Source organism: Protopterus annectens, chromosome 8.part0 (assembly GCF_019279795.1).
Source record: "Protopterus annectens isolate FY-2018-M chromosome 8.part0, PAN1.0, whole genome shotgun sequence".
Taxonomy (NCBI): domain Eukaryota; kingdom Metazoa; phylum Chordata; order Ceratodontiformes; family Protopteridae; genus Protopterus; species Protopterus annectens.
In genome coordinates, this window is record NC_056741.1 from 231162653 (window position 1) to 231186321 (window position 23669).

General features: G+C 44.3%; 1 protein-coding gene across 2 annotated transcripts in view; it reads right to left on the reverse strand.

The window, feature by feature from the left end:
- The window catches only part of LOC122808720 (transient receptor potential cation channel subfamily V member 6-like), a 664913-nt gene that overhangs the window by 93909 nt on the left and 547335 nt on the right, over nucleotides 1-23669 (reverse strand). The window lies entirely within an intron of this gene.

Genomic DNA, 23669 nt, shown 5'->3' on the forward strand with positions numbered 1-23669 from the left:
TTATATTTGCTCTCTCATGTAGTAGCTTCCTCATTCTCTTGCATGGTTTGGTAATGGCTGGAGTCCAGCATGCCAGATGCCTGTGTGTATGGCATTGTGTGTTGTTATTTGTGATTGCATAATCCAAGCATTCCTGGCTGTGTTCATGGAATGCCTGTATAACATGTTCTGCGGTGTGTCCCATATTCTGCACCTGCACAGGGTCTTTCGTGGATTCCACATCGGTTTGGAGGGGTGCAACTTATGCTTTACACATGTTTTTCACTGTGGTTTTCTGGCCAGGAACTGTGGTCAGGATGTGTATATCTGGTGTGATTACTCTATGGTCTGGTCTTACCAGTGAGGGATACACTTCTCATCTTGCCATCCAGTATGCATGTTGCTGATTATCACATCCAGTATGCTTATCCCTCTTGTGGGAGTGGTATGTTGTTCCTGGGCATTTTGGTTAATGGATTCTGGGAACTTTTCTCCTACTGTGTTGGTGATAGTATAATGCTCCCAGTGCATGTCTGGGTATTTTCAGTCACCCAATATAATGTGGTTTGGGGGGCTTGATATATTCATGTATTCCAACATAGGCCAGGTGCAGTTCCTGGTGTTAGGACAGTAGTCTGCAGCAGGCTATATACTGGGAGGCGGTTTTAGCCATTGTTATTTGACCATGGCTAATCCATGCTGCTTCTTGTTGTGGTACCAACATGGGGGTGTGGTTATCCTTGACAATTATTGCTAGTCACCCTCCTTTTGTAGCTTGTTCCATGTTTTGAGGCTGTACAGCACAGTATGAGGTGTAACCTGGTAGTGTTAGAGTGCTGATGTGAGCCTTGACACAGTTTTCTATTACAGGACTGATATCAACATTCTCCATACTGTGTGCGTTTACACTGCACTGGGTAGCATTACATCTAGGTTCCTATCCCTTGTGGTACCTATGAAGGTGGGTTTGTGTTTTGAGACTTACCTATTCAGGGCATGCTGTGGGTACTGACAGCCTTTGCCAGTATCCATGGGGCCTGGACTGATAGGTGCATGCCACCCCTAGCAAGTAGTGCATCATGTCATGCTCAGCATGTCTTCCCAGGCTGAAACACATTGGCTCCCCTTTGACTAACTGCATTACTTCAGCCAGTTATTGCAATTGATCATTCCATCATCATTTTGTGGCTTCATGCTTGGTGAGGGTGGATGTTAGTCAGGGTCCTCAAGTGTGCATATAGTACATAGTGTTACATTACTTAACACATGGCATTCATGCCTCAGGTGGTGCTGCAGGGCTGCCTCTGTCGGATGCACATATTACACTCCCTGTACATGTTTGTGAGCAGGTCATGTCATTTTAGGCAGCCCTGTTATTATTTGAGTGAGTCAGAGAGGGGTATCATTCCCAGGGTTCCTACTGAGCCAGTGTATGTGCTATGCATTGCCTCTTTGCCAAGGCCAGGGCATACTGGGCACGCCTCCTTCTGCCTACTGGGGCAGGCTCAGGTTGTTCCTCCTCCAAGTCACTCTCTGCCTGTGATGGCCTTGGCAATGGTGGGGGGCTGTTTGGCCCAGCCCTATGCTGGCCCTGCTGCAGCTGTTTTCACAAGATCATATTATGTAGCATAGCACATACCATGACAAATTGGGTACATGTAGTTGGTGAGTACTGCAAGGCTCCACCAGATGTGTCCAGACACCGGAACCGTGACTTGAGCAGCCCAAACACACGCTCTATTACATTACGTGTTTGTGCGTGTGCCTCATTATGGCGTTTCTGTTCAGGTGTGTGTGCGTTTCTGATGGGTGTCATCAGCCACGGCTCCAGTGCATAACCTGCATCCCCCACTAGGTGTCCGTGTGGGATGTTCCCATTGGCAAATGTCTGGTACAGCTGCGTCAAATGCCAGATGTGGGAATCATGGTAGCTTCCGGGGCAGCCAGAACACACATTCATTATTATGCCCTGGGCATCACACATGACCTGGCAGTTGATGGAGGGGAAGCCCTTGCAGTTAATGTAGGCCCTACCCCGCTCACCGGCTGGTGCTTTGATGCGTATGTGCGTGCAATCTATTGCACCCACTACCTCAGGGTATTCCGCTATTTGCTGGAAGAGATGCATATTGCTGTCCAATACCTCACGGGCATTGGGGAAATATACATGATCACCGACATGTGCTGACATGGCATCCAGGAACTGGTGCAGTACCCTGGAGGCTGATGCCTGTGATATCCTCATCATATCACCAGTTGGTCTCTGGAAGGTACCTGTTGCTAGTATTCTTAGGCCAACACATACCTTGGTTTCCACTGGGATGGGTTCCCCTCTGTTGGTTCTGTGTGTGAGGCGTGGCCTGCACAGCTCAACTATTTGCTGCAGGAGCTCTCTGTCCACTATATAGCGCTCTACTATCTCCAGCTCATGTAACCCATGGTAGGTGACCCTGGGCCTGTACACTCTTCTCCGTCTCCTCACTGTGGGTTGTATGGCACCATCTGCATTGTCACCACCCTCAGCAAGTCACCTATGTCTCATTATGACAGCTATGGCAGCCCCTAGCATTTCTGTTCTGAGTTCAGCTTTTTCAGTTTTCACTTCTAATAGCTTACTCCTGTCTTGCAGTGTCTCTTGAGAGAAACATCCTGCACTGCTGTTTGCAGAGTTTTAAGTGCTGGGCTGGGCTAGCTAGTATTCTGCCTGTGTAATTGCCTGCTTCTAATTGTTTTCACCTGCTAGCTCCAGCAGTATTCCCTGCTAGCTTCCTACTAATTCTGTTGCTTCCTTTTCCCTTTCTGTTTCCTCAGGGGGGAGCAGCATGCATACCAGCAGAAACACACTCACAGTGGCTTACATGCGCGCACACATGCTTACACGGTTCAGGATCTGCCTATTCAGGTTAAAACGCATGCACACCAGCACAAACAGTGTTACAAATCATGTTGTGGTAAGGGCCTGAATGATCATATCTCGATCACCCCAGCATTGAAGTTTTTAGCCTCAGACCCCAAACTGGCTAGGGGTGTACAACAACAATAGATGTTCAGCATATATCTACAGTTTGAGTTGACATTGCATTGCAGGAAACAAATCTTCTTGTGTTTAAAGTTGAAAATGAAAGTGCTTTAGTAAGTACTATATAAAAATAACTTTTTACTTAAAAAATATTCAACATTTGATTCAGTATTTATTTTAACGTTTACTTATTTATGTATTCCATTATTTAATTATATATTTATTATACATTATATATTTATATACAAACATATACACACTCACACCATTCACTATGTATTTACAAGCACTTCAAGTATTTTTAATATCAACATTTTATACATTTATATATTTATATATTTATAAGGTTTTTATTATTAATTACATCAATTATATCAATTATACATATGATGTCATACATTTTTACATATTTTCTACATTTTTTATATGTTTATGCTTGTATATTTATATGGAATTTGATTTAATAATGTTATAACTAAAATTAATTTTTTAAAGAACAGGGGCTATTATACCTGCATGTTTTTTCTTGGAATGAACAATGTATGTTAACTAACAATACCAGTGTTTGTCCACATGAGACACTATACAGATAGGGCTTATACAATCAAGCAAGTGGCAAAGAAGAGTTGTTTATTAACTACTTGCACTTTTGTTTTTTGTTTTAAAAATTTTTATTGTATAAATATAAATACAAATGTGTTGTTTTATGTGAACGTCCTATTGAATGTAATTATTACTCATTAAGCTAAGCAGGACTTTATTTTATTTTATCTTATTATGCCTAAGAAAATTTCACTTAGCTAACTCTGTTTGAATAAAATTGTAATACAACAGCAATTTAGTTAATTGACAAACTAATTGATTAATGAGGTAGTGCAAGATGTATATAAGGCAAACTTGATTTTTGTAAAGTTATTCTGAAGAGGTCTCCCGGTGTGGAGACGAAAGCGCTAAATGTTTGCACTTTATATCTAAAGGAATGTGTTTGTTGGTCGTTGATGTCCGTTGTTGGTGGCTTACTTATTAGATAAATAAACCCGTTTTACTTTATCAACTGCTATCTGCTTACTGTGCCTATATTGGATAACCTTCATTGCACCGGATCTTGGCTTGATTTATTGTTTAGTGTTACAAATCTACCAACACGCTCCCACATGGTCAGTCTGCCTTACACGCGCGCACACTGCCCTACTCATGCTTCATGGTGCGCACACATTCGCATGCACGCCCAGCAAGAAACTTTGGCGTAAGTAACAGTGTACACCTTCCATTTCTTGACTTTCCCATGCTTATCTTGTGGCACTCCTCTTTCCATGATCTGTGTCTGTCATCTGTCATGTAACACTGACCTCCAATGAACTGCATTTCTTTCTACCATTCCCCCCTGTGATGTCACTTATCTCCTACTCTATTCCTCCCCCTTATGTATCTCTTACACTACTCAGACTGTGCTCATTTGCTATGTGACTGTGGGATTCAGTATCCTAACCTTCATTTACATCAGATTGCCTACTAATGCTTAGTTACATGTCTTAGACTCAGCTTCCCCCCTTAGCAACCACTACTCGGTGGCCATGTTGTTTTTGGTCTGCTGGTCCCTGCATTGTCATTCCATGTATTGCATAAAACCCACATTTGTGTGTTTATAACCTTTATTTTTATGTTTTATACAGCGCAGCCCATTTGAGCGGGGCTGCGTTGCGTTTAAACATCGGCGATCGCAGGAAAAAAAAATTATATTTTTTTAATATTTGCATCGGGGTACCTTGCCAGTGGCCACATATTTGGCCATTGGCATGCTGCCTGACACATATGCACCCTTTATTTGGAGCTGACATGGCTCCATTGTGTTTTTTGCAGAAACGTACTCAGTTGTCGACTGAGTACATTTCTGCAGCTAACACGTCTCTTACACGGGCTGGTTTCTGCTTCATGGATCACTAATATACCTCATTTGCATACCTTTCGGCTGCAAGTGAGGTATTTAGCATATCCACGCCCAGTCCGTGTAAGAGACGTTTTAGCTGGTCTCTTACACAGAGTTTTGGGCTGTTCCTGGATCGCGAGGCTTGCATGGAGTGTTACACGTCTCTTACACTCCATGCAAGCCTTCGTGAATCCTGCCCTAAGTGTTTTGCCAGCTTCCAAAGCCATAAAGCACTTAGCAAGTGCTGTCAGAAAGGCAGTGCAACACAGTCCCTTTCTTTACACTTACCTTACATGCCTTCCCATGCCTTTCAACTGTCCAGATTTTAACAGAATGTCCACATTTTTGCCTATTTGATCTGTTCCTCATAAAGTCTATGTTTTTTGAGCAAATTACTGAGGACTGAATTCATAAAATAATGATATACATTTAAGTTTCAGGCTTCATATCCTTCAGAAAATGCAAACGAACACACATCCTGTTATTCTAGTAACTTCTAAGTTTATAACAGGAAGACAGGGACACATTATCAGTACAGACAGCAGACAGAAAAAAGAAGTTATGTACTCAGCATAACATTCCATGAGTGTTGTCCATCTTCGCCTTCATTCTTACCAGGATGGGTGGATCTGACTTCATCTTGTATACAAGTTTGAGGTCTTCCACTAGCTCGTGACTAAACCTTATCACAGTATTCAATAGGACAACTCCCCAGATCTTGTTTGCAGTTATAATAATATAATTGGATTAAGGGAGGCTTCTTTGTTCACCAGTGGCAGTGGGGAGCTTAGAGCAGCCTATCTATCCCTAGAGGAGTGTTCCCAGCACAAGAATCTGGTAGTCTATTGGCCATTTTGGGCCAATTTCTAGCTCCTTCAAATCCCCCTGTATAAAACCCGCTTTGGTGAGGTTTTTGCGCTTGTTACTACTCAGCCAAGCTCCTTGTGGTCCTGCAGAGTGGTGCTAGCAGCAGAGAGGCTAAAAGAGCGACTGCTAACCTGATAAAAGTGTTTTTTCCTGCTACTATCTGGGCGACTGTCCGATCTAGCTAAACTGCAAATATTTCTGCTTCTTGAACTGTTTTAAACTGTCTAAAGTTGTTTTTGCACCTGCACTTTTAAAGTTTGTCCTGTTTGTTGCATTTACTTGTTGAGGCTACACACTCAAGTGTGCTAGCCTGTGTTACATATTTATTGAAATTTCCTGCTGTTTGTTGCAAAAAAGAAAAAAAAAAAGTTATCCTTGTTTCCCATCTTTCCTGACCTAGAGTAGTCCAAATACAGGCTTTGCTGTATTCTGAACTTTTGGAAAGTTCCTGTGTTGCCATTTCCTTTCTTGGATAGAGGGAGGCTTCTTTGTTCACCAGTGGCAGTGGGGAGCTTGGAGCAGCCTATCTGTCCCTGGAGGAGTGTTCCCAGCGCAGGAATCTGGTAGTCCGCTTATTTGGGTTTGAGCCTTGGAACTGATCTAGTTCTCATAATAAACACCCTATTCCTACGCTAAAGCCTAGCACTTGCTCACTAATGCAATTATATAAGTCAGCACTAAAAAATTAAAAGGACTACACCCTCACAAACTCCCCTTCAGTAACTTGTTCCCCATTGGCCCTTTTTTCAATTATAAAGGAATTCCCAATACTATTCTAGCATGTCCAAAGGTCAGTTGTCAATCTCCTCTCTGGTCCAGCTGGTGAACCTGGGAATCTTGAGACAATGTTACAACTGCCTAATGTACACAGACAACCCTCTCCTCCTCCCAACAAATTCCAACACATGTGAGAGATGCAACCATATAGCCAAACTGGAGGCTAAACTCTCTCAACTCAGTACTGGCGTAACCAGTCAGGAGGAGAAGGAAACCACACTCACTACAATTCCAGTCTCACATAGACCTACCACGACAGCAAACCAAACACATAAACACACTAAAACATACTTGGAGGCTCTAAATAAAAATCTGCCTAAGCAGCAGAGACCTCCAAAGCAGACACCCAAGCAACTGCTACCCCAAAACAAAACACGTGCAACACATAGATCACAAAGCCAGTGTGCCGAACAGTCACAGCCCTTAAGGCTAAACAACACACCTGATACACTTGTAATAGGTGACTCTATCATCAGGCACATTCGCTCACCAGGCTGAACAAGGAGAAGGTCACGGTGAGCTGCCTATCGGCTGCTAGGATCCACCACATAACACAAGCACTCAGGTCACTCCAAGGCAAGTACAAATATGACTCAGTCATTGTCCATGCTGGTGTGAATGACCTGAGATGTACCTCCCTGGACTACATGAAAAGAGACATAGAAGAGCTCTCTGAGGATGTAGCCCAGGCCGGTATGACCCTGACCTTGAGTAGCATCTTACCCTCACCAAGAATGATGCCACAGTATGAAGACAAGATTATCAATTTCAACAATTGGCTTAAGTATTGGTGTCATTCAAAGGGGATCCAATGCTTGTCAGCCTGGGATGACATGCTCGACAAGCCACGATGCTTCGCTAGGGACGGCTTGCACCTGTCACCCCTGGGCTTTCAGATATTGGCAAAGGCTCTTGCTACCTCCATAGTGCCTTTTTTAGGCAAGGCTCAAAAGACAAACCCACCTCCATAGGTATTACAAGGGATAAGAAACTAAGAGTAATGCTACTCAACGCCAGAAGTCTAAACCTCAAGATGCACACACTCGAAACTCTCCTTAGCATGGAGAACATTGATATCTGTGCAGTAACAGAAACCTGGTTCAAGGCTCTCAAGAGCACCCCAGCACTACCAGGTTATACCTCATACCATGCTTTTCGGCCCCAAAACTTGGCCCGAACCACAAAAGGAGGGGGAGTATCAATATTCGTCAAAGATACCCACACCTCCAGGTTGGTGGCACAGCACGAAGCATCAGACACTATCCATGTGCAACTAACAGTGGGTAAAACTGCCTTCCAGTTTATAGCCTGCTACAGACCACCCTCGCAAACCCAGGAACCCCACTCGGCCTTCCTGAGAACACTGGAAAATATGAATATGAATATGAATATGAGAACCAGATTTGACAAGGCCAATATGGGGCGATGAGTAGCAAGTCCTTTCCCAAGCAATTGGCTTTCTGCGGAACATTGGGTATTAATGGGAAGGGAGGAAAACCATAGAGGAGACCCGAGGGCCAATCATGAATGAGTGTATCCCTCGGTGACTCCCCTGGAGGGGGAATAAGGGAAAAGTAGCTGCTGCATTTGGCATTCATGGAAGGTTGCAGCAAGGCTGGCCCCATTTGTGGAAAATCTTTTTCGCTACTTCCTGTTTTAGGGACCACTCATGAGGCATCAGAATTGCTTTGCTGAGTCTGTCTGCTATCAAGTTGCATTTCCCCAAGATGTGCATTGCTATCAGAAAGCATTGGGAGGAGATCACCCATTGCCATACTCTCAGGGCCTCTCGACAAAGGGGGTAAGATCTGGTTATTCCTTGTTTGTTTATGTATCATACAACTGAGATGTTGTCTGTCTGTACTGCAATAGTTCCCAGTGGAAGAGAGTCCTGGAATGCTTGCAGTGCCAGCAGCACCACTCTCATCTCTAGGACATTGATGTGCAAATGAGCCTTGTGATCCTGCCAAGTGCCTTAGACTGTCTTTCCCAGATAATGCACCCCCACCCTATCTGAGAGGCGTCCGTGGTCACTGTGACAAATGGTTGGGGAAGTACAAATGGCCAACCTAGTCTCACATGAGTGGAATAAAGCCACCAATTAAGGTCTTTCTTGCAAGGTTCTGTTATCAGTATTTTGTGGGACATAGGCAGCTTCTGCATTCATCACTGAGCAGACAGTAGCCACTGAAGAATTCTCATGTACAGATGTGCTAGTGGGATCAAGGTTACTGTCTTTGTCATGGTCCCCAAAACTCTTAGGACTGTCCTTGCTTGTGCCTTTTTCTTTGCAAGAATATTTAGAACCTGACATCATAGAACTTGCACTCTTTCTCAAGGAAGTTTGGCTGTCATACTTGTATCCAATTCTACTTCTATAAAAACGACATGCTGAGAAGGTAGCAAGGCAGATTTCTCATAGTTTATTGTTTATAGTAATTCCTAGGTGAGAGCAGAGTTGGAAGGTGGTGTCTCTCACTTTTGATAGTAGATGTTCAGTGGTGGTGGTTAGGAACCAGTCGTCTAAGTATGGAAACACCCGGAATCCTAAGCGCCTCAAGTGGGCCACTACAACTGCCATACATTTGGTAAACACTCTGGGGGCTGTAGTGAGGCCAAAAGGCAGAGCTCAAAACTGGTAGTGACTGGCTCCCAGACAAAAGTGCAGGTGTCTTCTGGATCTCCTGTCCATTTTTATGTGGTAGCACGCATCCTGGAGGTCTGTTGAGCACATCCAATTATCTTGTCCCAGAAAAAGGTAGTATTGACTGCAGTGTTACCATCTGTAACTTGCACTTTCTTACTGATTTGTTTAGGTTGCTGAGATCCAGAATTGGTCTCTAGTCCCCTGTTTTCTTTGGAACTAAAAAGAATCTTGATTAAGTTCTGGATCCTACTTGGTCTGCGAGGATTGTTTGGGTGTCTCTTTTGTCTAGCAATTTTTGCATCTCTAACATTGCCTGTTCCCTTTGACTGGGTGGAACTTCTGGGATCTTTTTCTATGTTTGGGACAGGGAAGGAAAAGTGTATGGAGTAACCTCTGGATATGATGCTTTGTATCCATTTGTCTTTTGTTATTAGTTGTCAGGTTTTTGGATACAAAGATAAGTGGCCCCTGACTGGACAGGTGGGCCTCCTTTCAGGATCGCTGAAAGGGCTTACCAAAGAAAGATTCTCTGTCTCCCTGATTCTGTGGACCCTGTCTGCCACGTGGTTGCCATCTTCCATTAGTACTTCCCCCTTTGCCCCTGAGGGAAGATTCACCACATGTGTCCTGGAAAGCTCTCTGAGATTTTTGAAACAGCATTTTTCCACTTCCTTTCTGACCTTTGGGATATGGTCTGACAGGTAGGGAAAAACAGACTCCTATGGTAGATAGAGTCTTTCCTTCTTGCTTACACCTGGTTAGTCTGTCCTTCACTTTGGGCCTGAACAGGGATGAGCCATCAAACGGGGTGTTCACAAAGGAAGATTTAAAGGGCTCCACGAAGACACATAAGTGCATCCAAGAATGTCTCCTTAAGGAAAATCCTGAACCCGCTGCTTTACTCACTCCATCCACTGCATAAGAAATCAGTCTCATGGAGAAGTTAACAACTTAATTTAAGGTGGAGAGCTGAGAGGAAACTTTGCCTGAAACCCCTTCAGCTACTGAACCTTAGAGAATATCTCCTAACTCCTTCAGGTGATCACTCTGCAATCTAGTAAAATGGGTCAGGTAATTCAGTGATGTGAGAGCAAAAGTTACTGAAGAAAAAATGTGCTTTCCATAGCTGTCAATTGTTTGAGACTCCTTGCTTGGTGGATGAACAGAAAAAGATGTCTCTAAGAGTTCCGTCTTGGTGGCTGCCACCACCACCGAAACATCTACTCGGACTCCCTTAGTTAAAAATGTTTTGTCTGAGGGAGACGTGATGAACTCTGAGGAACAGGTTCCACTGAATCTGGAGACTCCCACACCTTTGAGAGACTAGATCCATAAGTTCATCAAAAGGTGGAGATACCCAACTGGAGGAAGGGTGAGATCCAAAGGCCTTCAGGTACATGAACTCCTCTGCCAAAGGGTTGGTGGACATCCAGCCGTCTCTCTGTTTAAGTATTTCTAAGATGTCTCCAAAGAAGACATCATCAGGAGGTGACTGCGGGGACCCTTCAGCTTCATTGAGGTCCATATACAAAGTGATGGACTCCTCTGGGGAGTCTAAATGCTTCCTCTTGCATAGCCTCTTCAGAGGGGTACTCTGGAGAGGTTTCAGAAGAGTGGGGGGCACCCTATGGGGCCTCCTAAAGGGCTAGGATCTCCTCGCCCTTGTGGATGCAAGGGTATAGAGGCAGACACTGGTGCCTTTGCGGAAGAATGTCCCGAGATGACAGCAGAACTGCCTGTGGAGACAGCACTCTTCTCATCATCTCAAAAGCACCCATCCCTGATCTGAGGAATTCCCTGGATACAGAGAAGCCAAGGGAATCCTCAGAATCAAGGATGATTTCTCCAAGGCTGATGGAGGAGCTGAGCTCACCCAAGCCAATGTCCCAAGAGGCAAGATTGGATCTAACAACTGTCCAATCTGACTCATCTCTCTGGACCCGACTTGAGAGCCTCGGCTCCTAGACTCCTTGATCTTCGATGGAGCCGAGGATATTGGAGCAATGAACAGACCCGAAGATCCCATAACAGGTCTCATTTCCAATGGTTCCGCCAATATCAACTCTGGACATACCAGTTCCAAAATCTGACGTCAGATCAGAGGAGGAATCTAAGCAGATGGGGAGAATGTGGTCGGATCTGAAGCCCTTGGGGTTGGATCTGATAACAGTTTGGCCAGTACCGGTGTCCTCAATAGCATCTGTAAAACTCAATCCCTGTCATCATCAGATAAGCTCCTGGAAGACTGATTGGAGGGGGCTGGAGATTTTGAAGGCTGGAGAATAGGTGATCTGAGTGTATGGGAGAATGGCTCCAAGATAGGGGACAGTCTCTGCAACTCAAACTCCACTGGGACCAAGACTGATGGTGCCGGAGCAGTAGATTTTTTGGATCTGACAGCCTTCAGATCTGGTGTCGACAAATTTGACATCTTTTTCGAAGGCTCCAATGGAGTACTGGAAGATGAAGATCTTTTCCCAGACTTAGCAGATGTTGCAGATGGAGACTGGTCAGACTTTGAAGAACCTAGACCTTCTTGTATTGCCTAGGAGAGGGTTTTTTTAAGAGACCTCTTAGTATCAATTTGTTTTTCTGCTCCAGGAGAGCCCTGTGATTAAAGGAATGACAATACAAACAAGACTGCTAGAGATGGATAGCTCCTAGGCAATAGATACGGTGTAGCTATCAGTTAGGGACACTTTCTGTCCACATTTTTCACATTTCTTGAAACCAGAGGATTTTAACTCCTTAGAAGCCAGGCTAAACAGATACAGTAACACGAGAAAAAATTAGAACAGTTTTTTTTGTTTTTGTCAGCTTCCATATCTTTTCACCTACTAATATTATGAGGATCCCAAATCAAACTCCAGATTTTACACCTCCATTTTACTTCAGAAAACTTAAAGACAGGTGATGTAGAAAAACTACTCAATAATTTAGCTGCTAATGCCTCTCCATGGAAGTAGATACATTGAACGCCAGCTGCATTAAAGTTGTTTACTTAGAGCAAGTCATCATCATAACCATATCACTTAAACACACACGCACATATATATATATATATATATATATATATATATATGGGTTCATGTCAGTACATCGACAAGTTAGAATATTGACATCCACTTCACCGACACATGAAATAAACGAAACCGCAAATCACGGACATTTAACAGGTAAGAGGTTTAAATTCGCTAATCATGCCTACCATGTTTTAGTAAGTGTGGCAGTGTTATGCATGTGTGGTAGGCATGATTAGCGAATTTAAACCTCTTACCTGTTAAATGTCCGTGATTTGCGGTTTCGTTTATTTCATGTTTCGGTGAAGTGGATGTCGATATTCTAACTTGTCGATGTACTGACATGAACCCATATATATATATACTATATGTGAAGAAGCAATGCATTTTTCAAATGTGGTTAGTAATGGACATAGAGGAATATTGTTTTATTGTATATTTCCATGCTTCTGTACACATTTTAGTAAACAGTCTCAGTAGCTAGTACCCTGTCTTTGATGCTGAAGTAACAGAATCCTCTGGGTTCTCTTTCTTCCCTGGTTGGCTCTATTAATTTTTCCAGTAGTTACACTGCACTACAGCATAAGGGGATGCTGCATTCCTGAGTGAGCCATCATTCAGATGATAGCATTCCTGAGTGTGCCATCATTCAGATTATAACACTACTGAGTGTGCCATCTTTCAGGTGATAGCATTCCTCAGTGTGCTGCCATTCAGATGATACATTAAACCAAGGCCCCATCTGCCTAAACTAACTGTAGCTCAGGTGGATGTAAAAGATTCCACAGCAGTTAGCAAAACAGGAGGGTCTACTTTAGTTACATTTTCATTAATTTCTTACCATAGCTTTTTTAGACATTTATTCTCACTATTGAGAGGAAATTGGCTAGGCTCAAAATGTCCCACAAGGGTAGTTAGCCTAGTACTTACCTATGAAGCTATGAACCTACTTCAGTTTTTTTACCTTTAATTCTTTACAACCATATTAAACTATACTATAAATAATTGACAAAGCATTTCATTTTTTTCATTCTTTTTCATCGTTTATACTTTTCATTTATCTCCATCTTTTTTCCAGAACCATGTTCTTATTTCAGTTAAAATTTTTTCATCTTCATTTTTCGTATTTAACAGATCATCACTCCTTTGCTACATCACCCAAATTGCCACAAACGTGACTTTAACTCATTTATCAATATTGCATCCCTTTGTTTTTTCATACTTCCCATATATCATATTCATATTTATATCTTTAAATCTTTCCCATCGATATTCAGTTTTAAATCTTTCCCAAACGACTTAATTGTTTTTACAATACAAAACATTTTGTTTTTTTTTATCTTTCTCATTTCATTCAACATAGCTCCAGGTATTCAGATGGAACCCCATCACTTGAATTCAGGGCTGCAGTAAAAATTCTCCCCCGGATTCATGAAGCTTGCGCCAGGCACAGGCGTAGCGTATGCGGGATAATGCCAAATATGTACGCCGAGCGATTCAGGTACGAACCAATTCCACGTGCACCACCGGCATACGTCAGATCTACGCAGACCTCGGCATAGGTATGCAAATCACCCCATGCACAGTGTCGCACCATGCTAATGAAGGCATACAGTGATTCATGAAGTGGTGCAGGCGTAGCGCAAGCCCATGGAAATGTAAACCAAAAAACACAGTTTACATTTTCCCAAACAGAACATCGGCGTTATGGAAGTGGACCAGACTCATGTATTACAAATTTAACATATGCCAATGGCTAAATACACAGCCAATGGCACAAGAAAAGATGCACAACACCTAAAAAACAACATTTAATGTCATGTCCAAGGTAACGCACAGTACAACCGCAGGGCATGTGTGCGCAAACAGGAATACAAAGGAAATATATACAAATGTCATAAAATCGCAATGGAAGACAAATCAGGATTTCACATTAATACGCAATGGTAGGCATGGCACTCCACAAGCAAGGCACAAGGGTTGCCAAGGGCCTGCGACAGTGTTCGGCGCTGTAACTATGAATTAGTAGACAATGCCATGCAAATGAGGCAGGTAATACTGAATCGTAAACATCCCACCGGATTAAGGATGTACCTGACGGCACAGCACTATAACACCAAGGAGTGTATCAGAGGTGATACATGACATCAGCAGAGGGGTGTGCCACCATATCAGTAAGCACATTGGAGCAATGCAAATCTGGCCTGGCCATTGCTAAGCAAAGCTGCAGGACAGGGGTGGAGAGGAAGGTATAGAACCGTTTAGCTGAGAGCACACATGGTGCCCAAAAGCGCATGTGTACGGGGATGGAAATGGGCCCGAAACCCGGTAAGCGGATGCACGCTCTGCGAACAATAGCATAAACAGGAAGGTCATAGGAAGAAAAGAAGGAAATGCCGAAGCAGGGTAATTGGCGTACTAATGAGCAATTAACACCAATCAACTCACGGCGGCCAGTCGACAGCAGTAGACAAGCCTGCATGCAGAAACCTGCAAAACAGGATAGGGGAGGCATAGGATTGCAAAGAAAGGAGGGGAGGACTTGGAATGCAAAGATAGGAGAACTGTCATAGCAGAGCAAAGCAAACCCACAGTAGACCAGCAATAGAACACATTACGCAAGATAAACCAGGTCTAGGAAAGTACAAAGGAAAGCAGGCTGCTGGATGCATGCCAGCAAATAGTAGGTGTAACGTGCACAAATGTAAACAGAAGGGCAGGAAGTAATTCACGGCGGCCAAATGTAATGCAACACCAAAGGCAGCACAATAGTGGTTCCATTAATAAAACACAGAAGATACCCTGTAGCCATGATCATACACACCCTATGACATCATCAGTGTTCACAGCAAAACAGTATAAAGTGTGAAAGCACCCAACACACACCTGTGTATTCCCAAACACTGCACCATAGGTGTAAACAGATGGGGAACTTTTAAAATGTACATGTTGGGAGCTGCCATAGCTGTGATTCATCAGCATGTGTTACAGACCGACGGTGTTGTGGAGGATGATGCCGACAACCACCAGAGGCCTCGGAGGAGGAGAAGAGTGTTCAGACCAAGGGTAACCTACCAGAGGCTACATGATCTGGAGATAGTAGAGCGTTACAGGGTGGACAGGGACATCTTACAGCAAATAGTAGAGTTGTGCTGGCCACGCCTGAGAACCAGAAACAACAGAGGGGAACCCATCCCAGTGGACACAAAGGTATGTGTAAGCTTGCGAATACTAGCCACAGGTACCTTTCAAAGGCCAACTGGAGATATAATGGGGATCTCACAGGCATCGGCATCCAGGGTACTACACCAGTTCCTGGATGCCAATGAGCATATATACTTCCCCCGAACTCAGGAGGAGATGGCCAGCAATATGCGTCACTTCCACCGTGTGGCAAACTACCCAGAGGTACTGGGTGCAATAGACTGCACGCACATACAAATCAAGTCACCACCCGGTGAGTATGGTAGGTGCTACATAAACTGCAAGGGATTCCACTCCATCAACTGCCAGGTCATGTGCAATGCCCAGGGCATTATCATGGATGTGTGTGCTGGCAGCCCTGGAAGCTACCATGACTCCCATATCTGGCATGCCTCACAGCTGTATCAGGTGTTTGTCAGGGGGGACATCCCACAAGGCCACCTTGTGGGGGATGCTGGCTATGCACTGGAGCCGTGGATGATGACCCCCATCAGAAATGCACACACACCAATGCAAGAATGCCATAATGAGGCACATGCACAAACCAGAATCATCATAGAGCATGTGTTCGGGATACTGAAATCACGGTTCTGGTGCTTGGACACATCTGGTGGAGCCGTGCAGTATTCCCCAGGCACGTGTGCCCACATCTTCATAGTATGTGCCATGCTACATAATATAATCCTGCTGAAACAGCTGCAGCAGGGTCAAAATGGGGAAGGGCCTCACAGCCCATTGCAATTGCCAAGGCCAACACAGGCACAGAGGGATCCAGACCACGGACACATTGTGCTAGCCCCAGTAGGCAGACGGAGGCGTGCCCAATATGCCTATGCCTTGGCAAAGAGGGAACATATAGCACATATAAATTAATTGATTTTAATTTGGGTATATAAGGGATGAATGGCATTAATTTTGATGTATCTGATGAAGTCCGAGTATTGAGGATGAAAACGCGTATTTGCTGTGTTATTTAAAAGCGTTTATACTTTGCAGTTTGTTGTCAATAAATTGACTGGATATTAATTTTCGGGTTTCCTGTTTTGGCTCGCTGCACTCTTTTCTGGATTTATTGGTGTATTTGGAGTGCTTTCACTTGGTTTCAACAATGTATAGCACATACCTTGACAGTGTAGGCTCCCACGGACTGAAACCCCTCTCCACCTGCACACACAGTACAATGGATGGCACACAAACATGACCACCTATAAATTGTGATGTATAGGTGGCCCACTGTGGAATCCTACATAGGCAGCCCTCAAACATTGTACACGCAACAGCCATTGGAACACAGAAATGTCAACATCTGAACAGTAGATGCACCTATCAGCATCTGTCGGTGCTGTGTGTATAGGTTCTCAGGTACATCAGTAGGTACATGCCCGATTGTCAGAGGCAAAACACCGAACGGGGCAAACAGTGACTCCTGTCGCCACAACATCGAGTAAGCAACTGTCGCTTACTGGAGCAGAGGCAATCTCAGGAGCACATGTGTGTAAGCACTGTCCTACACACACTCAGCATGGATTCCCAGCTGCATTACTGAGGGGCTCCACAAAATGTAATCATGGATGTTGTGTCAAGGCAGGAGATGTACGCATGACAGGAATTCGTCACCCCAGCATGCTGCATCGACGGTCGTATGAAGGTGTAGCACATTATCGGGTGTAGCTAATTGTGATATACATACCCAGTGCCGGAGTACAGCCAGTAAACATCACATGGACATACCATTAACTGGACTCATCAATTAGTAAACTAACGGAGTTATCCATGTGAGTGTAGTGTGGAGTAACTGCTGTAATGTACTTCACATACAAAATTGTAACTGCTGTAATGTACTTCACATACAAAATTACATAATACGTGTACAACCCCCAGATGTCCAAGTGGTACATGCAGTGACTGTCGTGCATGTTCCTGGTCCCACGTCCCGCAAGGGATGTAACGTAATCTCGACAGCACGGGTAATGCATTCCGGATTCAGGTCATCAGAATATGTGTAGCATACGTTAGCGGGAATAAGCGTTGCCCACAGCTGGTAAGCGATGTTTAAATACGACTATACGGATATACGCAAAACAGGGCTAAGCTTCATTGACCACTGCGCAGATCACGGTCAATGATGTACAGAACAGGTGAAACCAGCATTAGTCATCCCTGAACAAATAGCGCCTGCTCTGAAGGGTAAAACGACCACTGCCAGGAGTGGAACAGGCAATCATGTATACAATCACCCAACACTATTGCTAGCCAAGATGTACGTACGGTAGAGTTGCCACATTTCAAATGACCAATGTGGGACATACGCCAGATGTCTGCAGGCCGACACATACACATGTAGGTGGGTCAGAGACAGAATAAGTGTTTTATGCAACTATTACATAAACTATAGGGAATATGTTTGTCCCAAAGTTGCAGGGCATTCGCTATGTTCACAAATATTTCGCAGGACACAATTGCACAAAGAGGGACTGTCCCTCGCAAAGTGAGATGGGAGGTAATCTTAACCTATGGCAGGTGTGTAATGTGACAGGTACAGACACAAACGTGCGGAGTCCAGGAAACACAGTATACACTGACAAACACACAATGAAAGGCGTAGCATGCCTGTCACCACCCCTGTCCGAGATATGTATATATAAATATATATATATATATATATATATATATATATATATATATATATACATATACATATGTATATATATATATATATATTTTATATATATATATATATATATATATATATATATCTACACATATATAATACAGATAGAAAGGGCGATAGTGTGATATATGTCGATATATAAGGAGTCACTGACATCTGCAAATATATAGATAGGTCAACGACATTCAAAACACCTTGGAGGTACAAATAAATAGGATACCGCCAACTATGGAATGTGTCACACACCAACACGTGTAACCAGGAGGCTGAAAGACAGAAAGAACACAGTACTGGAATAGTAGAACCGCGAGCAATATGATGATAGCAAGGACATGTAATCACCGCTGCCGGTGGTGCGGTCCACGTAGGTACCGTGTACAACTGTGGTTGTGAGTGATGTAGCCTGTGTATGTGTGTGTTGAGGGTGCCACATGTGTTTCTGTGTGACTATAATGTGTGTGTGTGTGTCCGCATCGTGTGTCTGTAGGTGGCAACTCGGAGGTAGATGATTACGGTAGGTGTGGATATAGCTAGCCGTAGGCATGCGGTAAACACCTGTCCCACATTGGGAGGGCAGCCCCTCCCTGGGCAGGTGTGTCCTGACATGAAACATTACAAAGGGCAACTGTCCGAGAGTGTAGGACATTAGTATGTCTCAAATATTATGAAATAGTTGCAGGAAATACTCATGCCTGCATGTAAGAAATGGAAATGTTACATGCAAACTGATAAGTAGGCAAGGTCCGAGAACAATTGGTTGGTAATGAGGATAAAAGTATGTGCTATCCTGTGTACTGACCATGGCTATATGTCAGCCTGTAAACACCACTGTGTGACCCGCAAGTGTCCAACTATGGCCATATGAAAAGGTGGTAAGCCATGCCACAGAGGGTCTGACACCAACACCACTGCAATGACTGCAAATATCTGGGACAGACATACACGGGATAGCGGTCATTTAGAAATATCCCTGCACATATCACAGTACATCCAGAGGTATGGAAGTATCAACCTCACCTGCATACCATATAGAAACCAATTAACAACGGCCCAAAGTAAATTCCCGTAACAGAAGTCTACTAAGTGATAGCACTGTAATTAGGGAAGGGGCCCACACACATATATATGGACTACGTAGAAATGCAAGCCCCACAAAACTGTATATGCTAAGTACACCCGCCTACATCCCTCACACTGGAAACAATAGCAATACAGACCGTAATCACAGCACAAACATCCACTTAGTCAATTACATCTGCTGAACTGTTAACATACCTTGTGAGAGACACATTTAAAGGTGCCATGCAAAATTGTGTCCGTTGTATAACGGTACAAACGGCAATGTTACAGGTGTTTGCAATAGTCCGCTATCAGATAGGTGGGATGACAGGTACAGTCACAGGTAGAACCACATACTCAAGCCATCACACACAATCCATGGGGGACATGACTCCAAAATACACTTGGCTCTACACATAGCAGTTGCAATTACACACAACAAAACACAATACAGGCCTTCTCCCCGAAGGCAGGGCAAATGGCCAACGCCCAAGTGGAGAATTCAATTATACCCCACTGTTGTCACATAATTGGGGAATGGAGTAGCTGCACAGCTGAAGTGCACGTAATTAGTCACAACGGAATACCAATTGGCAGCAGTAAACCACATGTTGCAGGTATCGACCTATATAAAGATGACTTGCCAGATATGCAAACTGTATGCTCATGCTGTAAAACAGTTTAAAGAGTGACACAGAAGAGCGAGATAGAGACGAAATACCGGAACGATATCAAGGTATGTAGAACACTAACTGTATGTATAGTATGTTCCGTATTAAGTTATGTCAGTGTATGCATAGCCTGGTTTGCAGTAATAAAAAGTGTCCACCAGGCATAAAGTGGGAAATGGTATTTATGTAGTGATGTCTTGCTGATCGTACTAACGCTTGTAGAAGTTGTGCGTCCAGCAGTGGGCCACAAGGTAAGCAGCACAGACACCACAAGGGATGCAACATGATGGCTTTAAACAGAACAATGTCATATGACCCGCCGTCAGTGGCAGGGTATGTCCAACAAGTACGTGCCATAGCAGGGGATAGTATATGTGGATATACTGTAACAGTATGCATGTGTATGGGCATATAACGTCAATGACATGTCTAAGGTGGTCCCGCTGTGCAAGTATGCTTTGAATTATGGGATACCATGTAACACATGTGTAATGTATAGTACAGTAGATTGATATGTCAGATATGCTACATAGGAGAACAGGCATATGATGCATGCCAAAGGTATCGTATAGTGATGTGAGTAGTATGTAATTAATTTATGTATAAACAGTTATGATGAAATAAATAATTTAATCCACTCTGTGCATTTGCAAAGGATGCAAACATTACTCCCATACTAGAATAGCAGAAGAGATGTGACAGACAAAGAAGAACATGATTGGCGTGTACAATAACAGGATACATATGGCCTGTAGTCACAGGACATTGTAATAGCATGACAGCTAATCTAAATGGAAGGGCTATTCCAGTAACCATGCACAGAGGACATGTAATAGCTCCACAGGTTCATAGTGGTGTACAATACAGTCTGGCAAGTCTATGTGTAACAACAACTACAGTGTGCACACCAGTGGCACCTCTCTAGGGTAGTGTCCTGTGAACAGAAGAGCCATGTGTAACCTGCATCTCTGCACAGTACAGCCACTGCAGTGATCCCTGGTGTACATGTGTCCACCATTCACCAAGCGAGCTATCACATTAACACTGCTACTGACTGTCCATGCATGATGTACATAGGAATCTTGTCCCAAAGCATGGTGAGTGTCCGGTCTGGGAAAGAAACCCCCAAGCACATCCCACACACTGTCGCGTGTGTGCACATATCCATGAGCATCATGCTCACAGTGGCTATTGTGTATGTCGCATATGCGGAGTATATCCATTAACATATTTGCAGACATGGGCCCTGTCTTTGCAGTAGAGGTCAACCCTGAGTATGTAGTCCGCAAATGTGTACAGACGTGGTGTCTGTACTTCAGCCACAAACTTTAACCGTCGTAGCTCAATAAACGTCATGGCGTTTTAATGTTGAGTGATGTAAAGCTGTAGCTGTTGTGTAAGGTACACCCTAAGCGGGGTGTTGTACCCATGGATGTGTGTATAAGTCCGGTGTTCAGAGGTACAATGGGTGCCTATGTACCAGCTACACACCCAGTACAGACAAGTGTGGACACGTAGAAGGATATCCATGCCACAGTGGCAATGTGGTAATCACAGGAGTGTGTGCGACATACATGTGTAGTACGAACACGTACAATGCGACATGTATGTAGGGGACTAACACCTATGTGATAACCAGTGGGTGGATGGTGTACTGCAAAGGTGATGTTCATACCAAGTGTCATGCAGGTTGAGACCATGATGTTCATATCAGGTATCCGTCACAGTGACACCAGTATGGATGGGGTCTGTATCAGCTGGTGGATCAACAACGGTGCTTTGTATGTAGTGGTCTGTAATGCTAGGCAGGGAAGTCCCCTCAGTGGTAGCCTGTACCTCAGGGAAGCATATACCGAACATGAGGGTCCCATGACTGAGGACTGTAGTATGCCAAGTGTAACTGGAATGCAGTATGTGATATGGTATGCCACCCTCAGTGTGTGTGTGTACCATCCATTAGCCACTTTGCATAACATCCTGAGACGTATGTTTTGATGTGCAGGTGGATGTGTATGTTGTCAATACCAGAATGGAGAACGGTGCTGTAAGGCAGCGAGAGGACAATGTAGGCTGTGTGGACCTCCGTGTCATCATCAACTACTCTGGTGACTGTATGAAAGGTGTTCAACAGGTGTAGGAGGTATGCTGTGGCCCCAACAAGACCAACCCAGCTGGCATCAAAGGACCGGAGCACAACAAAGACTCAGCGAATTATGTCCATGATGATGTGCCCTATAGCCGTGCAGAACAGTCCAGTGACATGTGTAGGGCAATAGTCCCAAGTTGTGCATTGTGGTGCCACCTGTATAGAGTGTAACTGTCACTGTATGCCAGTCAGGGGCCACAATGTCTGGTACAAGGCTATTACTGAATATGGTGTCCCAGTGGGGAGACATGTCGTTCAGAGGTCTGTGGACATCACAGCCTGGGATTTTGTAGGGTGACAAGGGGCCAGTGTCCTAGGACATATAGAGTGCAGGTCAGTACTGTGTAGGTGTGACCGCAGGTACACCGCAATGTTCCTGCAAGGAATGTGGCCCCGTAGGGAGTGAGAGGGTGTAATGTTAGCATTGAAGCCATCAGACAGCATGTTGCCAACATCACCTGTTACTGTCATGTTCCAGAGTGACAGTTGTATGTGTGAGCAGATGTGGGTATTGCATACGACTACTGATATACCACCATAATGCCTTGTGGTACATCTCGGAATGCGTCGCAGTAATGTGTACGTAGCTAGTTATGGAGTATGTGATGAGGGATCCCGTGGCTCTACCAAGACTGACCAGTGAGTTACCCCACCCATGGGAATGTACACCACTGTGCAACAGCCCCCACCTGTTGTAAAGTATGTCCATGGAACCGCACCCCGAGAGTGGCGTCTGAATCTGGTGTGTGCCATCATGGCTCTGTGTGGAATAGCATGATCCATATTGTCATGTACGTGCCAATGAAGTGAACTAGGGTATGTCTCAGCGTTTGTATGTGCATTGTCCACCTGCATGTGTGTCATGACGTCAAGTACCGCTGTCATACGACATCTGTAGTAGGTGTTGTAGTACTCATCTACTGTGTATGCCGTGAAGTGTGTGGTGCCGGTATGTGGCTAACAAGGGTGAGTAGCATATGTTCGGACTCCACCAATGAGGGGATAACCCCAGGTGTGGAACAGCAGTCACATGTTAGTAGTGTCCATGTCAAGGATACTGTTGGTCTTGGAGGTGGTGTGTATGGGTCGAACCAGCCGAGCAGAGGTTATGACTCATGGACAGCGTACGCCTAATGTGTCGGTACATGGGCGGCTATCACAGTTAAGTGTGGGTTACTGTCAGTCTCACATCAATAGCAGCAGTATGAGCCCAACTGTCCAGTACACCATGAAATGAGGTCTGGTAACCGTGGGGTATGTTGAATCTGCAGCTGGTAATACTGTGAATAGCAGTTCCGGACACAGTTAGTTGCACGTGGAGCACCTGTGATGCATTGTGCTAAGTAACCAGTCGGGATGTGTGTACAACATAGTGGAATATGGGGACACCTCAGACGTGGGTGTGCCACTCCAGGTACATGCCTGAGAGGTACGGTCTGTCTATAACCAGTCATTGCAGGTGTGCTCTGCAGAGCCAAGAGGCAGGTCCCAGTCACTGCAGAGATATTGAAGTGGTGCAGTATCAGGTGTGCCTTGCCTGCATGCATCACAGAGGATGATGTCAAGCATTGTGTTACATGACCACATGTTTCGCTAGCCAGTTCCCATTCTGGTGGTGACTGTTATTGGACACTGTGCAAGACAGGCAGTATAAAAGCAGCAAGAGTCCAACATGTGATCCG